Here is a 22,568-nt window from a genome sequence, read left to right as displayed (position 1 = left end):
CTGCGTGACTGGTGCATAATGAATGAGAGAGAGTGAGTAAGACACGTCTGACAGCTCAGAAGCATGTAGGTCATGCAGGGCACAGGTTGTGCGGGACTCTAAGGATCTTTATTAAGTGTGCGGTCAATTATTGAAGGATTTTAAAGTTGGGAGAGTGATTTAATTATATTTACACTTTAAAAAGATGACTTTGTTGTGAGAATAGATTAGAAAATGGTCAAGATGAACACTAGCGACCAAAAAAGAAGCTGCTGTAGGTCAATGATTCGGTTTGGCTCCTGCCTGGAGCCATCGTGCAGACTTGAAGGAAGCAAAGAGTGTTTTGGTGTTGAAGTAACAGAATTTGCTGATGAATTGGGTACAGGGAATTAGGGACACACATGAATCCAGTTGGTAGAGGGTGGGCTATTTGTTATGACGACGAGGAGGAATTAATTTGGGGCAGAAATAATTAAGAAGTCTCATTTTAGACAGCTTATGCTTGAAATTTTTGTGAAATTTAAAGTAAAGAGATGTTAAGTAAGTAGTTAGATAAATGAGTCTAGAGGTCAAACTTGAGGTCAAGCCCAAGGCTTGAAGTAGGCATAATTTAGAACTCATAACCACAGAGACAGTTTTTAAGAATAATGGAGTTAACTTGATTAGTTAGGGAAAGAGTGTCCAAATATTACAGAGAAGGGCTCAGAACCAAATTGTTGTGAATTCTACCATTTAGAGTTGGAGAATATTTAGGAGACTGAGAATCATGATCAGAGAGACACCAAAGTACAATTTCAATAAAACCAGAAGAAGAGAGTGTTTCAGGAAAGAAAGTGGTTATTGGTTCTTAGTTAAATGACCACTGTTTTTCACAACTTGGATATTGTCAATAACCTTGACGGGACCATGTTCAGATTCCAGGCAGATAAGTACAACTGCACATCAACCATTAAGAAGAATTCTTCTTCTTCATTTGTCTCTGAGAAAACAGAAAGCAGTCTACACTGAAAAGTGGTCTGGTGTGCATAGCCAGGCCATGTTGTCCTCTTGTTGGAAATAAATTCACAGGACATGACCCAAGGTTACTCTGACACCTGATAAAGTGAGACAAGAGTGAAAATGCTACACAGCCTACAAATATCAAACAGCCTACAAATATCAAAGAGCCCTTAGCCATTACAACGTTAATTCCCATTTTAGCATGTCCTTCACATAGATAAGGTTTCTCTTCCTTATCAATTACAACTTCATATCCATTTTAGTATGTCTTTTATATAGCTAAGATTTCTCAGCTACCCAATCATAGAATTGCCTCTGCTTTCTGACAGTACCCAATAGAATGAGTCCCTGGCTTGATTAAAAACTCCCTGCCATTGAATTGATTTCCAACTCATAGCAGCCCTGTACCCAAGGAGGGCGGCTCTATAGGATCGCCTAAGCTGCATTTTTTAAAAAAAAAGAAAACGGACTGCCACATCTGTTTCCTACAGAGCAACTGGTAGATTTCAACAGGTGGCCACCTTTTTGCTAGCATCCAAGTGATTTAATCACTACGCCAGTCAGGCTCCTTGTGCTTCTTTAGACCCTCTTCAAAACTACCTGCAATGGCAAAATCCTTTAAGAGACTTTTTCTAATACTTTCCCACTGAGGTGGTTCATCTTTACCCTGTAGTGAAAGCTCTTCTCCTTCACCCCAAGGAAGAATAAATTCAATGTACCCACTTAAAAGTGTACTCTTGATTAAGGTATTGGCACTTTCTGATCCTTTTTAAGTTGGCAATTTGAAATTGAGAAAAATGGAAAATTCTGTTAAAATTGCTAAATTAACCATCATTCTCCAGTTTTACACATTTTAGATGAATCACATAAATTATATCATCATTTAACAATGTTACTTATTCTCCTAAAATATTTGTATTATAACTTCATTTTGTGTTAGAGGAAAATATTTCTCCTTTCTGTCCTCCTTTCTCTCTTAGTGTCTTAGGCCGGCTTGATAGAGAATCAAATTCATTGGCACTAATATATTTTTAACAGAGAGCTTTATATCAAAGAGAAATTGTATATTGAGAAAACATCCCAGGCCAGTCCAGGTCAAGTCTATAAATCTGATATTAGCCCATATGTCCAATATTAGCCCATAAATTCCTCTTCAGACTCGCTTAGCACATGCCAAATGCAGGAAGATCACAGGCCGGTGGGTGGAAAGTCTTATGGATCCAATGCTGGTGGAAGCATCTCAGCACGGGCTCCACTAGCTTTCTTAGTGCCTCTTCCACAGGCAAGGTGAAGCAGAGAGAGTGTGTCCCACCTCCACGCCGAAAGAGAGGAAGTTCCCATAAGTTTCATGAGTAGGTCATGCCGCTTCACTCATAATGTCCTCAGGTTGACACAAGATTATGTAACGACCACACAGGTAAAACCCTGGTTACATTAAAACCTTTAATACTTTTAAGACCCTTTATTTTTTGTACTAGCTCTTATTTAGCATCTGATAGTTCCTTCCTTTCTGTCTCACAAAAATTGTGGGAGCTAATGTGACTTTTTTCACTAGACTTTTTTACTAATAGGAAGTGAATTCCTATTTATAAAGGTGCCATCAACCTTTTGTTCAAGGTAATAAGGGATAGCGCTCACATGAAAGTCACATCAGGTCTACAGAACAGTAAAGCCTCGTGCGTTTTGCTTGCCTTTATAGTGCCAATGACTTTGTTTCTCTATAGTTCAGTTTGTGATTAGTCAATTTGACTTTGCTATTTTCCTTTAAAGGTTAAGAATTGACACAATAATCAATAAAGCAAGTTAAGCAGAAAAAAACTAAATTTACAAAAAAGTACATAAACAATGGATTTTTAAAAGTTTATATAAAAAGTTTATAATTCCAAACTATTCAGGTAAATAAAGTTGGTATCTGTAAGCAAGAAAAAAGAGTGTTTGTTTACATAATAAAGCTCAAGTTTATTTCTTTAAGTGCTGGGAAAAAAGCATGTTAAGCCACACCTGAGTGCAGCGACCCCTCTCAGGGGTTGGAGAATTGTGAAGAAGACATGATGTGTGTTAGCAAATGCCCTGTGACAGACATGGGAACGATTGACGCTGCATGACCCTTGTTAGCTGATCCCCAGTGAGGAAGCGACAAAGCTGTTGCCATTCATTCCCTGCCAAAAGCCTCTCCTATTTTTCCTTTTCTGTTGTTTTTGTTAGGTCCTATTGAGTCGGTTCTAACCCATAGTAACTCTATGCAACACAGAAGGAAACACTGCCTGATCTCGTCTCATCTTCAAACTTGTTCCTATGATTGAGGCCATTATCGCAGCCACTATGTCAGTCCATTTCAGTGAAGGCCTTCTTCTTTTCCAAGCCTTCTCCTTTGCCAAGCATTATGTCCTCTTCCAGGGACTGGACTCTCTTGATAACACGTCCAAAGTATGTAAGAAGAAGTCTTGCCATCCATGTCTCTAAGGAGCACTCCGGCCATATTTCTTCCAAGACTGATCTATTTTTCCTCTTAGTGGTCCATGATACTTTTGCCAGGACCACAATTTAAATACGTCAATTTTTCTTAGGTCTTCCTTATTCAGTGCCCAACTTCCACATGCATATAATACTATTGAAAATACCATGGCTTGGGTCAGGCACACCTTAGTCTTCAAAGTAACATCCTTGCTCTTCTATACTCTAAGGAGGTCTTGTGAAGCAGATTTACCCAATGCAATATGCTATTTGTTCTCTTGACTGCTACTGCCATAAGCACTGATGGTGAATCCAAGCAAGGTGAAATTATTCAATCTTTTTTCCATTTATCACAATGTTATCTATTGGTCCAGTTGTGAGGAATTTAGTCTTCTTCACACTGAGTTCTAATCCATACTGAGGGCTGCTATCTTTGATCTTCATCAATGAGTGTTTCAAATCATCTCTTTCAGCAAGCAAATTTGTGTCATCTGCATATTGAAAGTTGTTAATAACGTTTCCTCCAATCCTGATGCCATATTTTTCATCATATAATTCAGTTTCTCTCATTATTTTCTCAGCATACAGACTGAATAAATACAGAGAGCAAATTCAATGCTGTCGTACACCTTTCCTGGTCTTAAACAATGAACTGTTCCCTTTTTCTCTTTGCCAACTGCCTCTTGATCCATGCACAAGTTCCTCATTAGCACAATAAAGTGTTCTGGAATCCCCATTTTCCTCCTGGCTATCTAGAGCTTGTTAATTTGTTAGGGTATACACGTCAAATGCTTTAGCACAATCAATAAAACACACACATACATACATCTTTCTGGCATTCTCCGCTTTCAACTAAGCTCCATCTGACACCAGCAGTGATATCACTTATTCCATGTATTCTTCTGCACAGTCGTAATGTCTGGCAGCTCCTTGTCAATAGACTGCTGCACCTATGGTTGGATGATCTTCAATAATTTTTACTTGCATGTGATATTCATGATATTACTTTATAATTTGTGCATTCTGTCGGGTCACCTTTCTTTGGGATGGACATAAATATTAATCTCTTCCAGTCGGTTGGCCAAGTTGCTGTCTTCCAAATGTGTTGGCACAGACAGGTGAGTGCTCACAGTTCTTCGTCAGCCTGGTGAAGCAGTTCAATTGGCATTCCAGTACTTCTTGAAGCCCTGTTTTGGGCTAATGCCTTCAGTTCAGCTTGCATTTCCTTCTTATGCACCATCGGTTCTTGTTCAGATACTACATCATGCAATCGTGGAATGGCAGCTGATATTTTCAGGACAGCGACTCTGTGTTTTCTTTCCACCTTCTTTGATGCCTCCTGAGTCAGTCAATACGTTGCTCACAGAATCTTTCTATCAGGGTCTTTGCCTGTCTCTGCTGTGACCAAAATACTCTGAAAAAATTTCTGGAAAAGAGAAAGGTATTTATTTGTTTCATCTATGAAACAAAGGAGACAAGATTTAGTTTCTTAAATTACCTTTGGGAACAAAGAAGGGAGGAGATTTTCCTAAAGCGGAAAAGAAAAGAAGTTATGTTGAAGTCCTGTTCTGTGACTGCAACCTTATTTGAAAAGAGGGTTGTTTTATTCTTTGAAGATGTTGTCAATTAAATTAACGTCATACAGAGCAATGTGAGTTCTCATCGCTCCTGACAGTGTCCTATAAAAGAGAAGAGAGATGAAAACAGTCACACAGGGGTAAGACACCAGGTGAAGATTCCTGCACAAGCCAAGAATCCCAAGAGTTGCCTGGGGCCATGAGAAGCTGGACAAGACAAGGAAGAACAGTCTTCTAGTATAGAGAGATCATGGCCTTGCAAAGGCCCTAAATTCAGATTCTAGCCTTCAGAACTATGAGACCATTAAAGTCTGTTCTTTAAAGCCATGTCCTTTGAAAAGTTTATTATAACATCTCAAAAAATGAGAAAAGTATTATCTGTCATATTCCTTAGTTGAGAAGGTATTATTTTAAAATATGTTGTAGTGTTTGCTAGCCAGTTACTAAATCCCGATCCCTCTCAAGGGGAGGGAAATTAAGGGGGAGAGGAGCTCTCGTGGTGTAGTGGTTACACTGGGCAGCTCTCTGCAGGGCCAGCAGGGCCACACACTAGCTGTTCTGTGGTGGAAAGATGAGGCTTTCTACCCCCCAAAACAGTTGCAGTCTCAAAAACTCATCGGAGAACGTCTACCCTGTCCTATAGGGTTGCTATCATCTTAAAGTCAGAATCAACTTATTGGCAGTGAGTTTTTTATTTAGTAGGAGTGGGGGTGACTTATCCACATATATTCTTTTAATGTGTTTCATTACGAAGATCTTTCCCTCCTCCACTTTTTATTTATCTGTTCAATTATCGATTTGTATCTGATGGACTGGTGGATATTTATTTTATCTTTTGGGCTGAACTCCAATAACACTGCTATTTATTTATTTGTTGCTCAAGTTATTTCAACTTTGGCTATTAGTAGCTTTTTTTAGTTGCTGTCTGTATCCTTTCCACATTTGTTCATTTTTTGGTTAGTTACTTATCGCTTTTTAAATTTCACCATCACAAGATGCTCCAGGCTCACCTTATATTTGTCCTATATCAGCCACAGAATCAACTAATTTTCCAAGGACCCATAGTTTCATTTATTGGAGAGTGATATTTAGAAATGGCAACCTGGATACTGGTTGTATTCATTGCAATTGGTGTGTCACTGCTTCTAGGCCGTCTAAATAGCAAGTACAAATTCACTGTCATTGAGTTAGCAGCTCACTTCATAACCCACTATGCCACAAGAGCTCCTCTGCTAAGTAGACAGAGGAGGAAATACAAGGGTTAATCATGAATGTTAACCCTTAGATACACACAGAGCTATAATTATTTCCAGATCTATATTTTGTGTGACTATGCATGTGTGTATATGTACATACAATGTGTATATATGTTTTCTGTATGTATACATATGTGTGTGCATATGTGTGTACACACACACTAGTGATGCAGGCTGTGTACTATAGACTACTGGGGCTTTAGACTCTGTTCTTTCAGGGTACATGATATCCTTCATAGGCCACAGCAGAACTCTATGTGGAAACTCCCCTAAGTGAATGGGACCTTACTTCAAACTCACTTATAGTCTCCAAACTTAAGGGTGAAATTCCCTAGTGTGAGAAGAAGCAGATGGCTGCTATTCCAAGGGCATAGAACTGGTGGTTATTGGACTTTGGTTAGAATCTCTTGCCTCGAGGGTGTGCAATGAATAAAGGGTTGGGACTACCATGTACTTCTTATTTCAATGCCCTCCTTGCTTTCTTATGACATGTATTAATCCAGTAGGGGTGGTTCTGATCTTGTGAATGACCATTATTGAAAGATGTGTCTTATCACTAACCTCCCCAACCCCACCAAAAATCAGAAAAGGTGTACATCAGGAGTGTATCCTTTCACATACTTATTTCATTTGTATGCGGAGCAAATAATCAGAGAAGCTAGACTATATGAAGAAGAACATGGCATAAGAGTTCGAGGAAGGTTTGTTATCAATCTATAATATGCGGATGACACACATGCTGCTTGCTAAAAGTGAGGAGGATTTGATGCACTTGCTGATGAAGATCAAGGATTGCAGCCTTCAGTATGGGTTTCAACTCCATGTAAAGAAGAACAAAATTCTCACAGTTGAACCAGTAGGTAGCATCACAATAAAAGATTGAAGTTGTGAATGATTTAGTCTTGCTTGGATGTACAATCAAGGTTCATGGGAGCAACAAATCAGATGATGCATTGCATTGGGAAAATCTGCTGCAAAGGCTTCTTTAAAATATTGAAGAGTGAGGATGTCACTGTCAGGACTGAGTTGTCCCTAATGCAGGCCATGGTATTTTCAATGGTTTCATATTCATGTCAAAGAGACAGCGCATAAGGAAGGCTTAATAAAACGCACTGAATTTGAATGCTGGTGCTGGAGAAGAATCTCGAAAGGATGCAGTTGCCACAGAAGAAAGAACCCTGTCTTGCAAGAAGCAGAGCGAGAAAGTAAGGACTGTGAGACTCCATCGCAAATACTTTGGACCCGTGACGATGGTGCACGACTGAGCAATGCGTCTTCTGCTTAGACACTGACTTGAAGCCACTGAACAGCAAGCACACTTCATCACTTCATTTCTATTCATATCAGTATTATTTGTTTGTCTATGCAGTTATCTCTGGCCAGCAATCTTGATTTGTTTATTGGGAAAGGATCATTTTATCTCCTTTAATTCATACATTAAAGAAACTACTTAAAAAGTAATCAACATATTCATGTTATTCTCAATAACAAGTGAAAATAGCATATGTGTCTGCATCATTAATATGTATAATTATGAATTTAAGAAATTAAATGGAGATATAAAACAGATATACAATTGTTAGATGTTTTAATTGCAGCAAAATTGTTAGATGTTTTAATTGCAGCAAAAATAATTGCTGGTATACTTTGTTCATACTTATAGTCATGCTGTTTTTAGATACCTCAATTTCATAAAGAATAAGTTTTTTTTGGTTGAAATAAAAATACCATAATCATTTTCAAATCCTGGGGAACCTAGATGGGAAAAAACAGACCCCTCTCATTCTTTGTTTTTGTTGTTACCCATTGCCATTGTTTGGATTGTGACTAATTCAAACCCTAAATGACAGAGAATTACTGTATCGTGGGGTCTATGAGGTTGTAATTGTTACAGAAGCGGACTGCTACATCTTTCTCCTGGAAGTAGCTGGTTGGTACGTTCAAACCATTGACCTTTAGGTTAGCAGCCAAGTGCTTCATAACTGTGCCATCAGGCCTCACCTGGTTTTTGTCATGGAAGATATGTGCTTTGCTGAACTTTTAAATAGAAATCTTCAGATTCCTACACCTTTATAACTTCTATTTTTTTACCTGACAGAAAAGAATCTGAAAAGAATCTCTTTCTTCCACCAAAGGCCCATTCTATACCACATCACTAGGCCACATCAGATTTAAGAAAATTTCACATGAATTTCGCATTTGTCTTCCTAACATTGACTTGGGAGGGAATGCCATGGATTATGCCTGACTTCCACTGGATATGCAAAGGAAATGAGAATCCAGCTTCACCTCAGCCCACGGTAGACTGCCATCCTCCATCCTCTGTACCCTATTCTGACAGCCTCCATCCCTCCAACAACACTTTCCTTGTCTGCTATATTTTGCAATTTCTTGCAACGACTACATAGGACTCACAGAGAGTACTCATGATTGTGGGAGATTTTTAGGGAAGCTAACAGTTTACAAGCCAGAGCATTTTCAAACACCTCATATGCTTGTGAAAGTTAGGCATTGAATAAGGTCTTCTTATTCAAGACCAAAGGTCTTCTCATTGATGACCAAAGCATAATTGATATATTTGAATTATGGTGCTGGCAAAGAAAATTGAAAACACCATAGACTGCCCAAGAACAAGGCCATAGGCATGATGGATTGACACAGGGCAGTAACAGTGGACCCAATTGTGAAGACGGTGCAGGACTGGGAACTGCTTTGTCCTGTCAAACATAGGCTTGCTGTGCATCAGAACCAACTCAATAGTATCCAACAACAACAATAACAGTTTACCAAGTATCCAACAACAATAACAGTCTACCAAATATTAAGGATACAATTCTCTTATCTGCAATGCTCTTCTCAGCCAGCCTACCATCCATGGCTCTCTGGTCCGCAGTCCTTAAGTCACATTTTCCCTTTCCTTTGTCTCAATGAGCCAGATATTCTGCCTCATGGTGGCAGTGATGTTCCTCTGCTGTCTCCTGGTCTTTGTGCTGCAGCCTCTGCCACACTATGCAGGGATCTCATACTTTCAGCTGGTGCCTTTTCTATCTAGATGGTCAAAGGATTCTCTCTTCCTGTTTCTGAGATGACTCACTTATACGCAGAGAAAAGGCAAAATTAGCACTCTATCAGAGTTTCATATGCTCTACTTACATGGTACTATCCAATCATTTGGTGGGAATTACAGAGAAGTGGGTAAAAGAATGACACTAATTTCATGTCATCTGAACTTGCTGGTAAAGTTATAGTATAGGTGAGGATATTTCCCCAGCATTTAAAAAAATAAGCAAAAAATAAAGAAAAAAGAAATTCATTCAACTCTGAGCTACGAGGGAAAAAAGCTTCACTGGGCAGAACTTTCATGGTACACATTTTTCCTGCACCAGAAACTTACTCTGGGATAGTGTGCCCAGTGGCATTGCCTGGAAAGGTTTTCTCTGATCACAGTGAATTTTTTGATAAAATCAGTTTCACTCAAATCTTGCTTTTTGTGATGGCTGATTGTCGTACTTATACAATCTGTTGTCAGTTTGAGGGGACCATGAGTGAAAGGGTGGAGGCCCTGCTGCAGTGCTACATAGAGTACAAGGCAGGTATACCAGTGAACTCCAACGCAAGCACAGCCGTGGGAACTGACGCCTGGCGCTGGTGCGATCTTGCCTTGGCGAGTAATCCCACCCTGCATCTGTGAAATGCTACATCAAGCGGGCACACCACCGACTACCTTGAGGAAGAGTTGGAACTCCTCCAGCCCCACGGACAGGTGATCAAGTCTCAGTTATCTCCTTACTTACCACTCTATTTCTTCTTTCTTAACTCGCTCACCCTTCTATATTTCCCACCACAGTTGGTCTCCATGAGCTCAGGTCTGTGTTGTTTTTCTCTCTCTCTTTCTTTCTTCTTGTCCCCTCTGTTCCCCCTCCCCCACCCATTTTTCCTTCTTTCTCCTCTTCTCTTCCTCTATTTCCTATCATACACCAGCCACTACTGGCTTCCAGGTCACTACCCTCCGCCTAGGGCAAATCAACCCAAATAGCAGGGGGAACTCCAGCCTGCCCTTGTGGGACTGCTGTACACCACACAAGGCAGCTGTGACAGCCATCTACAGCTCACTACGCTGCTGAGGAAACCTCTGTCAGACCTCTAAGGTGATCTCACCAAGTAGGACAATTCCGCCCAGCATCACTGGGTCCCTGCACTTAAAGGGCACACCAGTGGGACAGGGTTTAAACCCCTCTGGCCCCACATTCAAGCAATCAGGGATAGGCTATCTCTTTATCCTTTATTTCCTCCTCTCTTTCTTTCCTCTTTACCATCACAGCCAATCTTAGGGAACACCGTTGAGTTTTCCCCCCTTCTTTCTCTTTCTTCTCTTTCTCTTTCTTTGTTCTCTTTTCTTCTATCTCTGCTTTTATGATTCTCTCCTCTTCCTCTCTTTCCTCCCACATGCCACTGCTGGTTTCCAGCTTCAAAGAAAAGCAGGGGAAACAGAAGACAATGCCGGAAGAAGTCATGAACCTAACGATGTGCATAGAAGAAGCAGATAGTGACCGATGACAAAAGAAATGTTCAGAATGTTGCTTGGAGTCATTCAGGATATGAGGGAAACAATGCAGAAAAAGGATGAAATGATACAGGAGATAAAGACAATGCACCAAACAGAAATATGAGTGAAAGGGTGGAGTCTAGTCTGTCAATCAGATCATAGCCAATGAAGCCTCTGTGTGGGCATGGCCTTCTCCTGAGAATTCTGCGGGAGACAGACAGACTGACTGGAAAAAAATGCACTGCTTTGAAAGAACAGCAATGAAAATACCCAGACCTTTTCCCCAAGGTCATTACTGATGACAACACAAGGTGCTTTTCTTACAACCCCGACAGCAAATAGCTATCAAGCTAGTGGGAGACGTCATCATCTCCTCCTCATCACCACCACCCTAAAAAACTCATCAAGTGAAATCAAAGATCAAGTTGATGCTCATTTGTTTTTTTTTAATGTGAGGGGGATAGTGCATTTGGAGTTTGTTCCACCAGGTCAGGGTGTTAATCTAGCTTTATATTTAAAGGTTCTGAAAAGATTTTGTAAGAGTGTGTGACAAAAAAGGCCTGATTTGTGGCAAACAGAGGACTGGTTGTGCCAGCATGACAATGCACCTGCTCACTCAGCCACATCAGTGTGTCAGTGTTTGGCAAAAAGCAGCATGCCTTTGTTGCCCCACACTCTGGACGCATCTGACCTCACTCCCTGTGTCTTCTTTTTGTTTCCAGGAATGAGTGGGGACATGAAAGGACAGAGATTTTATGACAGGGAGGGGCTGGAGAAAAATGAGGGAGGTGCTGTCAGCCATCCAAACAGATGAATTTGAAAATATTTCCAAGAATGGAATCATAGATTTAATGGATATATTAGGTGTAAGGGAGAGTGCTTTGAAGGTGATAAGGTTGTTTTGTAAAAAAAAAAATGTAAATACATAGCTTTGAAAAAAATTCCATTTTGGGGGATACCCCTTTGTAAGTACAAAGCTGGCAATTAACAGATGAAAGCAAGGACATTTAATTAGGAGGTATACGTGCTTTATCATTTAAATCATTTTATGCAGGAATAAAGCAGGCTTTTGAAATCTGCTTTGTTAACCATAGTTTTTGTTAAAAGAGAACAATAAAAGCTATGAAATTTTGAAGATAGGTAGAGAAGAGGAAATAAAAATATCTTTAGGTATGTAAAAGAGAAAGCAGCGATCACAAAGATTTTTAGTTGGGGTTGGCTTCCTGTGTGTGACTTAAGCCTATGCTCAGAAGGATTTTGTGTTTGGTTGAATGCTCTGCTGTCACTACCTGGAAATTCTTAGTAATTGTTTTACCGGGGCCCTGCACTTTCATTTAACACCAGCTCTCACAATTCATATAGCTAGTCTGATCACAGCTGAGGTCACCCCTGGCCTCTTCTCAACTGTCTCTTTTCATAAGTCCTCAATTCTCATTTTCTTGGCACCAACAAACAAGTGAAATGGTTTTTCTCATTTACAGACTGTGTTAGTCTGGGTTGACTAGAGAAACAAATTCACAGACACTCATACGTGTATAAGAAAGAGCTTTATATACGAGAGCAATTGAATATTTAGAAAACATTCCAGCCCAGTCCAGATCAAGTCCATAAGTCCAGTATTAGCCCTTATGTCCAATACCAATCTATAAAGCCCTCTTCAGATGCACACAACACATGCAATGATGCTGAATGCAGTAAGATCACAGGCCAGTGGATTGAAACGCTTGTGGATCCAGCAGTGGTATAAGTATGTCAGCACTGTCAGGGGTCTCTGTATGGCTCCTCTAGCTCAGGGCATTAGCGTAGCTCCATGTGTCTTGTCCGCTGCAATGTCTTCCAGGGAGTGAGCCTGTTTCCTGCCTCCAGTGAGCTATTTATCTCCTTAGAGCCTCCAAATATGGTCATGGAGCTGTGACCTGATTGACAGGCTAAACTCCACCTCTTCACTGTTAATTGTCTCAAATAACATAGCTACCACATAGACATTCTGTAGCCACAGTCAAATTCCATCTGCAAATTAGGTGGGTACTTTGATAATTTGCATTATATTGTTTCTGCTCATCTATCCATTTAAAATAAATGGAAATATGTCTTTACTCTGAATCCAAAAGAATGTACTCTTGCAATATTTTACTCAAGGCACTTAATCCTATTATTAAGCAATAAACTCTGATAACTTGTGCAAGGTGTGCTGGTGTTACAGATACAACTAAGAGATAGCCTCTTCTGTAAAGGAGATCATAAACTCTAGATGAAGACATTTGGAATACAAATGGGAGAGTGATTGAAAATTGCGATGAGGAAGAAGACTAGCGGGCAGATAGAGAAGCAATACTGTAGGCTGAGTCTGGAAGGATCCAGATTCAAGGTCTAAAATGAGGATAATGGCTTCATAGCTTGTGAGAGTCCTTGAAAACTGTTTAAAATATGGGGAAATAAGTACTCCTTAACTAAAAAACAAGGAGATTTTGTAGCAAAGTGTGTTAGCATTGGGCTGCTCATGAAAAGTCAATATTTCAAATTACCAGTTGCGGGGAAGAAAGATGAGGTAAACTGCTTTGCACATTTTTACAGCCACTGAAATCTTACAGAGCAATTCCACTTCCTCCTATAATCTCCTATCAGTTGTAATCAACTCAACAGCTGTGGATTTTTGTTGGTTATTATCTATTTAGTGGCTAAAACTATAAAATAGATGCAACCTACTTCATTAGGCAAGATTTATATACAATGGATAATCCCATTGAAAAATACTAGGGCTTGAAAAAATGGCAATCTGGCACTCACCTACCATATATACTCGAGTGTAAGCTGAATTTTTCAGCACATTTTAATGCAGTTTTTGTGGTAAGATTAGGTGCCTTGGGTGATATTCGGGTCGCCTTATCCTCAAGTATATACGGTATTTGTGCCTCAGAAAAATGTCTATTGACCTTTGGGGGAAACAAAAACAAAACAACCCATGAAATCTGTGCTTCCTAGCACATTGTGTCACTGTGTTTAGGCATGATTGGACATCAGTAGGTTTTATAAGGCATCAGGCCTGCCATTGAGTCAGCTCCAACTTATCGTGATCCCATGGATAACAGAGCAAAACACTGTGCCATCCTTACAATTGTTCCTATGTTTGTGCTCATCGCTATAGCCTTTGTGCCAAGTAGGATGTTCTCCGTGGACTGGTCTTCCTGACCTGTCTAAAGGACATTGGATGAAGTCTCACCACTCTTGCCTCTCAGGAGCATACGAGCTGTACTTCAGCCAAAACAGATCTGTTCCTTCTTCGGGCAGTCCTCGGTGCATTCAATATTCTTCACCAGCAGCATAATCTAAACACAGCGATTATTCTTCTGTCTTCCTTATCCAATGCACAACTTTCACGTGCCCATGAGGCAATTGAGAATACCATGGCTTGGATCAGGCACACCTTGATCCAAAGTAACATCCGTACTTTTCAATGCTTGAAAGTGGTCTTGTGGAGCAGAATTACCTAGTGCAATGTATGATTTTTATCTCTTTTCTGTTTCCATGATCATTGATTGTGGATCAACTTCAATCTTTTCTCTCTTTCTCATGTTAATTATTGATCCAGTTGTGAGAATGTAATAAATACTGGCTAAATAATATTTTTCTGGTTCAGTATGTGTCTTTAAAAAATGAATGATACATTCTCACGAAATAGAGAAAAAACAGAAAACTCAGTCAGCCATTATCTAAACAGGCCATCTATATAAGCAGAGCAAATTTTAGCACTGTTTAAACAAAACAAGATCTGAGTTTTGATCGTAATTCTGCTATTTCCTTTGTTCATTAGGTAAATATCATACAAATCCAACATTTACTTACATCTGCAACTAAATTATTATGTGATAGATTAAATTATTCCCTAATATTCTTCCAACTCTGAATTTTGATTCCAGCACTGATTTTTCTACCTTTTAAATGTATTCAATGTTTGCTTGTAGTATTTTAAAATGTCAAACAATCAAACCCTTCAGAGGGTCTTATCAAAAGGTAGATGAGTGTGTTAGTCCAGGTTGACTAGAGAAACAAATCCATGGACACTCATATGTGTGTTAGAGAAAGTTTAATATCCACAAGTAATTGTCTACTGAAACACCCCAGCCCAGTCCAGATCAAATCCATAAGTTCAATATTAGCCCATATGTCTGATACTAGACCATAAATTCTTCTACAGATTCACACAGCACATGTAATGATGCCAAAAGCAAGAAGTTCACAGGCCAGTGGATGAAAAATCTTGTGGAAGCATCTCAGCACTGGTGTGGCTCTCTATGTGGCTCCTCCAGCTCCAGGGCTCTGACTACCACCAGCGTGGCTCCATGTGGCTGGTCAACAGGAATGTCAAACAGAGAGTGTGTGCCCTGCCTCCAGGGAGGAAGATAGGAGTTCCCAGAATTATCAGGAGAAAGCTATACCCACACAGAGGCATCATTGGCTAGGACCTGATTGACAGGCTAGACTCTACCTCTCTGCTCAAGTTGACCCGAGATTATGTAACTGCCACAATGAGTTTCTTTCTTTCTTTCTTCTTTCTTTCTTTCTTTCTTTCTTTCTTTCTTTCTTTCTTTGTTTTTATGAAAGGGCTTCATAAAGTTTGTGGAGAAAATCCAGTATCTTTTAGTTGTGTTTCTGCATGAATTTTGGACCCCTGTATATCATTATCTTGTTTATAAAATCATATATAAGCCTATGCATATTTATTTAGTTTCTTAGGATTACCACAATAAAACACAGCTAATAATCCAGAAATAATCCATCTACTTATGAACAGCCAATATCTGACAAATGTTCAAAATCTATTAAATAGATGTGCTTCGACAGTTTTGGTGGTACTCATTTGCAGGAAAATAAAACAAATTTCCTATCTCTTACCATATCATTCATTATATACAAACACTAACTCAAAATGGATGAATGAACCAAGTGTAATAACTAAAACTATGAAGATCATCAAAGAAAAAATAGGGGCAAATTTAGGGACCATAATTCATGCATGAATATACTACCAAATATAACTACAAATATACAAACAGCAGAAAACAAAGTGGACACCTGGCACCTTCTAAAAGTTAAACATTTATTTGCTTCAAAAGGCTTCACCAAAAGAGTATAAAGAGAGCCTATAGACTGAGGGGGAAAATAGCAATGACATAGCAATCTCTAAAAATTATATAAATTAACCTCTTAAATTTATAGAAAAGTTCAACAACAACCAAAAGAAAACAACCCAATTAAAAAGTGGGTGGGGAACATGAGCAGCCAATTCACTAAAACAGAAATTTAGGCATTCAAGCAAACACGTGAAGACATGCTTATATCAGAGAGGTGCAAATCACATCAAGCATGAGACCGTTTTCTCACCTCAACGTTAATATCAAAATTAGAAAGAAACCAACCAACCAGAAAAAGCAAATGCTGTCAAGAGTATGGAGGAATGGGAGCCACCAAACAGTATTTGTGGGACTGTAAAACGGTACAGCCACTGTGAAAACCAGTATGCATATCCTTAAAATTTTGAAACTATAAATATCATATAATCCACAAATCTACTAGTAAACATATATCCTAGAGAAATAAGAGCCACGACATGAATAGATATGTGCACATCCCATTCCAACCTCAATACCCATCAGTGGAAGGATGGATAAACCAACTGTGGCACACACACATAGAATATTACAGAGCATTAGTGAATCTTGAATAATCTGTGAAATACCTCATGACAGAGGTGAGTCCTGAGGGCATTTTTCAGAGTAAGATTAATCAAGCACAAAAAGATAAATTATGTAGGAGACTATTGATATAAAAAGCCAAGAAAAGGTTTATGCACAGGAAGAAATGTTATTTTAAGGTTACCAAGGGTAGAATGAGAAAGAAGGTAAATCACTAACTAGGGAGTAGATATAAGTTAACTTGGGTGATGGGAAACATAATATATAATGAGAGTAGGTGTCAGCACACAATGGTCAAGGCAAAGGAAGACACTGGGAGGTACAAATAAATATTGCAATAACAAGGTACAAGTGAATTAATAGATAGATTCTCAAGCTGAACAAAGATGGGAAGGGTAATGGGGCTATACTCATGAATATATTAATGTCTTTGGCAACTAATATTTTTACATATGTATTTATATGTGCTGTGAACATAGCCATCCAAATAGCGAAGCACAGGGGCAACATATTCAAAATTTGTTAACAATAGTCTCTGGGACTGGGTTTCAAGACCATAGATTTAGGAGACACCAAAATTAATTAACACAATATAATCCTTGGAATTAGTGTTCTACCTCTTATTTTGGTGTGTAGCAACTGGAATCTTAAAACTTGTGAGTGGTCACTTACGGTGCAACTATTGCTCTCTCTGTCTGGAGGGGAGATGAGGGAAGGAAATTAAAGACTCGGGTAAACAATTAATTCAATAGGCTGATGGATCGTGTGAACTTCAGCCTCCACCACACCGAGAGAACACAAAGTACCCAAATACCACCTTGACCACTCTGAAAATGCTTACAATAGAAGGTCATGGATTGATATGTATAAAACATTGTACAAAACTCCAAATAATAAAAAATAACCTGGGAGATGGTCTGTCTTGGGCTGGGTTGACTAGAGAGACAAATCCAAAGACTTCCAAATCCAAATCCAAACAAATCCACAGACACTCATGTATGAGAGAGCGTTATCAAGAGGTAATTATTTATCAAGCAAACATCCCAGCCCAGTCCAGAACAAGTCCATGAGTCCGATATTAGTTCATAGTCTGATACTAGTCCATAAATCCCTCTTCAGACTGATGCAGCCACATGCAGTGATGCTGAATGCAGGGAGATCACAGGCTGGTGTGTGCAGACTTGTATGGATCCAATGGCGGTCTCTGTGGCAGCTCTCTGATTGACTGGGCAGCAGGAAGGTGAAGCAGACAGAGAGTGGCCCTCCTCCAGAGGCCAAATGAGGTCATCAAGCTGTGACCTGATTGACAGGCTAGACTCCACCCCCACACTTCAAGTTGACACAAAATTATGTAACTACCACATGACCCTTAATCAAACGTCAGGCCTAGAACTGAATTCACCTTTATGACTCAACTTCCAGCCAAATGGCAGCCCTTTAAAGTGAACTGCAATGCCACACCTGCATTTCTCTAGGTGGAATATGAAGAAATCAAATGGATGACATTTGTGGGAAGAGATGATAGAGAAGTTCAATATCAGGAGATAAACTAGACCAGGGGCTGACTGTAGAACATACCATCAATTGCTCACATGAAAGTTCAGGTTGAAGCTGGAGAAAATGAAAACAAGTCCACCGGAGCCAAATAATGACCCTGAGTCTATCCAGCTAGATTTCAAGAACATCTCATGAAGAGATCTTATGCATTTAACACTAATGGCAGAATACTTGATGAGCTGTGGGATGACATCAAGAACATCATTCACATAGAAAGCATATTAAAAGACAGGATAGAAAGAAAAGATGAGAGTGGATGTCAGAAAAGAATCTGAAACGTTCTCTTAATTAAAGAGTAGCTAAGGTACATGTAGAAATCATGAAGTAAAGGCATGAACAGAAAATTTCAAAGGACAGTTTGAGGAGACAAAATAAAATATTATAATGATATATGATCAAGATCCAAAGGCAGTGAAGGAAGAAGTTCAAGATGCACTAAAGGTGTTGGCCAAAATTAAGACTTCAGGAATTGATTGAATAACAATTAAAATATTTCAATAAGGTGATGAAGCACTGGAAGCACTAAGTACACTTGGCCAAATAATTTGGAAGACAGTTACTAGTTCAACTGATTGGAAGAGATCCATATTTGTACCCATTGCAAAGAAAGCTGACCTAACAAATTGCTTAAATTATAGAAAAGTATCATTGACTTCACATACAAGTAAAATGTTACTGAAGATCATCCATCAATGATTGCAGCAGCACCTCATCAGAGCTGCCAGAAATTCAGGCCAGACTCAGAAGAGGATGAATAACAAGGGTTATCATTGCTGATGTCAGAGGGATAGTGGCTGAAAGCAAAGCATACCAAAATGCTATTTCCTTGTGTTTTATTGACCATCAAAGGCATTTGACTGTGTGGCCCATGGGTTTCCTTGAGAAGAATGGTGATTCCAGAATACTCTCCTTATGCAGAACCTGTACATGGATCCAAAGGCAATTGTGTGAATAGAACATGGGAATATCGCATGGTTTAAAATCAAGAGAAATGTGTTCAGAACTGTGTCCTCTCATCATACCTTCTCAATCTGCATGCTAAGCAAAACTATCAGAGTAGCTGGATTATATCAAGAACAGTGAGGTGTCTGGTTTGGAGGAAGGCTTATTAACAACCTGCCATATACAGATGGCAGAAGCTTTCTAGGTGAAAATGAGAAAGACTTGAAGCATTTGCTGATGAAGATCATGAGTTGAAGCCTTTAGTATAGCTTATAATTCAATGTAAAGTAAACTGAACTGATAGGTGACATCAAGATAAATAGAGAAAAGATTGGAGTTGACAAGGATTTCGTCTTGCTTGGATCCCCAATCCATGTTCATGGAAGCAGCAGTCAAGAGATCAAACACATTGCATCGGATAAATCTGCTACTTAACACCTCTTTGAAGTGTTGAAAACTAAGGGTGTTTTTGAATATCAAGGTGTGTCTGACCCAAGCCATGGCATTTTCAATGACCTCGTATGCATGTGAAAGTTGGACATAGAATAAGGAAGACCAAAGCAAACTCGATGCATTTCAATTATGGTGCTTGGAAAGAATTTTAACAGTATCATGGACTGTCAAAAGAACAAACAAATCTATCTTAGAAGAAATACCGTCAGGATACTCCTTGGAAGCAAGGATGACAAGATCTTGTCTAATGTTCTTTGGACACTTTAAGAGGAGAAGCCAGACCCTGGAAAAGGACATCATGCTTAATAAAGCAGAGGGACAGCAAAAAAGGATGACTTTTGACAAACTAGATTGGCACAGTGGCTTCAACAATGAGTTCAAGCTTTAAAACAATTGTGAAGGTGGTGAAAGCCTGGGTGGGGTTTCATTCTGTTGTACATAGCCTTGTTACGAGACTGAATCGGGTCAGTGGCACCTAACAACAACAACAACAACAACATATGAATGAAAACCCACCCCCACCCACAGGGTTTCCAACAGCAGCAGCAATTCTTTGCTTTGGAACCTGAAGTTATCAAGGTTTCTCCTTGACTATAGGAAAATACTCTTTTACAAATGCTCATATATTAAATTACTTCCATATCATTTCCAAGATATAATAGCATGCCACATGATATTCAAGCTGTTGGCCTCTGATAAGAAAAAAAATGGATTATTCACAGGGCGTTCCTGCTTGTGCTGAATCTGACATTGTACCGAGCACCCAGCTCAGGGTGGAAGTTCACAGATGAGGTCTGCATCTCCATACGTAAGGCCTCATTCCTCCAAGATGACAGAGCTTCTCATTCTCTCCTTTCACTGTCAACCTCTGTAACTGTCTGACTTTGGAAAACTGACTCTTTCTTTCCTTTAATAACTGGTTACTCTTGGGTAATAATTGTGTGCACATAGTAACTTATTTAAAACCTGATGATTGTTTTAAATTTGAATTACATATACACACATATATATTTGCATATAGTCAATATTTCAACTTTTTTTTCATTTTCTTCATTCCTGCCTTTTCAAATACTATAGTTTTATAAATTGAGATAAAGTTTATTGTGCCAACCTGGCCAATAAACACGTGTGGGGTTCATGGAAGGTTGGAGAGACAAATGGCTCAGTCAGCCTCGCCTTTCTAGTTCTCGGGTCTCTTGCTTTCTGATGGTCGGGCCAGGGTGCAGCTGCCTTAGCCAGTTCCCTGCTTCAGCTGGAAAGGTTTACTTCCTGTAAGACATCCCTGAGGAGAAGCCACATGGACCTACTCCAAAGCAGCCCTGGGTGCTGGAGCAGCGGTGTGGAGACCCCTGCCAGCGCTGAGATGCTTAAACGTTCACTGACTCGGCTTTCCTCCTGCAGTTGGTGTCATAGTGTGTTTTTTGTGAGATGCAGGAGGACTTTGTGGATTGGTTTCAGACATACGGGCTAATGTTGGACTTCTGGGCTTGGGCAGCACTGGGTTGGGACGTTTTCTTGATGTGCACTCACCCTTTATATAAAGCTCTCTCTTACACATGAGTTTCTGTGGATTTGTTTCACTAATGTACCCAGACTAACACATAAATATAACAGTCTCTTTTTTTGTTTGTTTGTTTTTTATTTTAACAATTTATTGGGGCTCATACAATTCTTCTCACAGTTCATACATATACATACATCAATTGTATAAAGCACATCTGTACAGTCCTTGCCCTAATCATTTTTTTCTCTTTTCTTCTTTTACATTTAATTAGGGACTCACACAACTCTTACCACAATCCATACATATACATACATCAATTGTATAAAGCACATCCATACATTCCCTGCCCCAATCATTCTCTCTTTAATTTGACACAAATTAGACTTCCTTAAAAGTTCATTTCCAGTGTGTGGATTAATTTTTATTTCCCCTAACACATGTTTTTAATTTTCCTATTCTTATCGAGACTCATTTTTCAATTTGTTCATGTAGGGACACCTTTTCACATTGTGTGTGTGTGGTAATGTTCCTTGCTTGTTCGTGTTCCAGTTTCTGAAGATCGTTGGCAATTAACACAGGTCAAAGAAAAGATTATATTGCTTAGTATAATGGCTGGCAGGCTTTTATCAGAGACTGGCATACCTATTCCTAATGCTTCCTTCTTTTGACTAGGCCAGCTTACTGTATGCTTTATAAGACTCAACAACCACTTGTCATGTCTAATCCAACTCATTGCAGCCTGTGTATGCTAGAGTGGAACTGTGCTCCACAGGATGTTCAGTGGCTGGTTTTCAGGAAGTAGACTGATAGGCTTGTCTTCAGAGCTACCTCTGGGTAGATTCTAACAACCGATGATTTACTGAACAGCCAAGTGCTGTGTCACTCACGGACAGGGTTGTATGATCGGCAAGTTTTTTTCAGGGTGAAATAACAGTCAACATAAATAGGTTGTCATCTCCCAACTCTTCCACCCCATACTACCTTGACCCCATTGCTAAAGTAGAGAGGATCTTACTAAGGAAGTGGATACTTCATTGTTTTAGTTTTTTTAATTTGTGTTATTTACTGGGAGCTCTTGCAGATATCGCTACATTCCATAGTTCAGTGACACAGGCAGCACTGTAAGCTATTTGGAGTTGCTCCTCTTCCTCCTGCCCACCCCTACGTTCCCCTTTATTTCTGTCTTGGTTAAAAAATATATTTTATTATTTTTGTGAATGTTTATGCAGCAAATTAGATTTCAATGGCACTATTCCTACACAAATTGTTTGGTGACAGTTATATTTTTCACAAGCTTATCAATAGTCTCTTGAATTGTGTTCTGAAGTTTCTATTTCCAGTGCTCTAATCCCGGTAAGCATGTCTGGTTGCGCTGTTGAGTCAGCTTTAGCCTTCCCACCACCAGATTAGTGTTTCCAGCCAGCAGGCACTCTTCAGGGGCAAGTTGAAGCCCTCTGATCCGGAAAAGATGGACAGCTTGGGCAACCCTATGGAGGATGCTTTGAGTCAGACTTGACTAGAAGGCACTGGGTCAGTAGTCTCCCCGTCTCCTTTCGTGGCATCTGGAATGAATTCACTGCTCTAGGCTGTTATTTTACCACAAAATCT

This window comes from Tenrec ecaudatus, chromosome 7, assembly GCF_050624435.1.
Source record: "Tenrec ecaudatus isolate mTenEca1 chromosome 7, mTenEca1.hap1, whole genome shotgun sequence".
In the NCBI taxonomy this organism is placed as follows: Eukaryota; Metazoa; Chordata; class Mammalia; order Afrosoricida; family Tenrecidae; genus Tenrec; species Tenrec ecaudatus.
The sequence above is the reverse complement of the archived record's forward strand: the minus strand, read 5'-3'. Positions refer to the sequence as shown.